We start from the raw sequence: 1452 nt of genomic DNA on the forward strand, positions 1-1452 counted from the left end.
CATCTGCTCCTGATGCGTTGTTGCTGCTGTTGCATTAACAGATTGTTGGTCTCCTGCTAATGTAGCAGGAGACCAACTGCACCAGCTATTAAATTAGCTCCTCCATGGTTGCAGGCTGCGCTTGCATGGCTCCGGCTGCCTTGACCAAGACAGCAATTGCCAGTCCTTTAGGATTTCTGCCTGCATTCGAAGCACCAATTGTAGGGTTTTGTACTCATTCAGCTGTGGTTGAGGTAGGCAAAGGAAAAGGTGTTGCTGAAATGTCCAGGCAAGTTTATTTAAACTTCATAAACCACTCAGTATAGCAAACAAAAGAACAGCCTTTCCCGGTGCAAAGTCTAAACACAAAGTAAAAAGTCCATACACCATATAGCGGGTGGGTCCACCCACTCAGGATAGTGTCTGTTCTTTAGGTTTTAGCACAAACCAACACACAGGAGATCCACACATCTCCAGATCCAGACACTGAATGAGACACTCGGTCGCCATTTTATCTGCCAAACTACGCCCCTGGGGTTGGGATATGTGAGCAGTCATCCCCACCCATCTCCTATGACTGCTTGTAAAACCTGACTTTGGAATGGCCTATTAACTCTCTCAGCACTATATGTGCTGGAGCATGCTTCCGAGCTCACATCACTGCAGCTAATAACCGCGATGATACATATTTCCTCTCAAGGACCTGTCCGGCCGCCATCTTACAATAGATAGAGAGATGATGGAAGATAGATATAATAAAGAGGTGATTGATATTATAGAGAGATGATAGATAGATAGATAGATAGATAGATAGATAGATAGATAGAAAGATAAATAATAGATATATACATAGATAGATGACAGATAAATAGAAATATAATAGATAAATAGATAAAGTCAACACTCCAAAAGTTAGAAATGGAAAAGGATGTGAGTTTATTTATTAACCCGGGATGCGACATTTAAAGTTACACAATGAGGCCTTTCTGAAGCTTCTTCTAAAAGGCTTCATTGTGTATGCCAAAAAGTTGTATCCGTGTGGAATGAATTCACATCCTTTTTCACTTTAGTACTGGCTGTTATGCAGAGTACAGATTTGCACCTGCAGATGTGGATTGTGCTGTTATTTTTTTACTGTCAATATAAATAAAATAGATAGATAGATGATAGATAGACTGATAGATGAGAGAGAAAGAGAGAGAGAGAGAGAGAGAGAGAGAGAGAGAGAGAGAGAGAGATGGTAATAGATTATAGAAAGTCCCAGGCAATCCCTTTATTACACAATTATAAATGTGCACTACATTGGTGAAAGGAGGTCCCTTCTGTAGAAATGGCATAATTGACAAAATATTGTCTGTTCTGTTTACCAATTTAATGAATGAATGACAGCAGAGTCTTCTCAGTGTGACTCAGGCAGGGGCTGCCCTCCTCTGACCACACCTCTCAGTCCCAATATTTATTCTGCTCTGTTAT

The sequence above is a fragment of the Ranitomeya variabilis genome, chromosome 2 (genome assembly GCF_051348905.1).
Source record: "Ranitomeya variabilis isolate aRanVar5 chromosome 2, aRanVar5.hap1, whole genome shotgun sequence".
NCBI classification, from domain to species: domain Eukaryota; kingdom Metazoa; phylum Chordata; class Amphibia; order Anura; family Dendrobatidae; genus Ranitomeya; species Ranitomeya variabilis.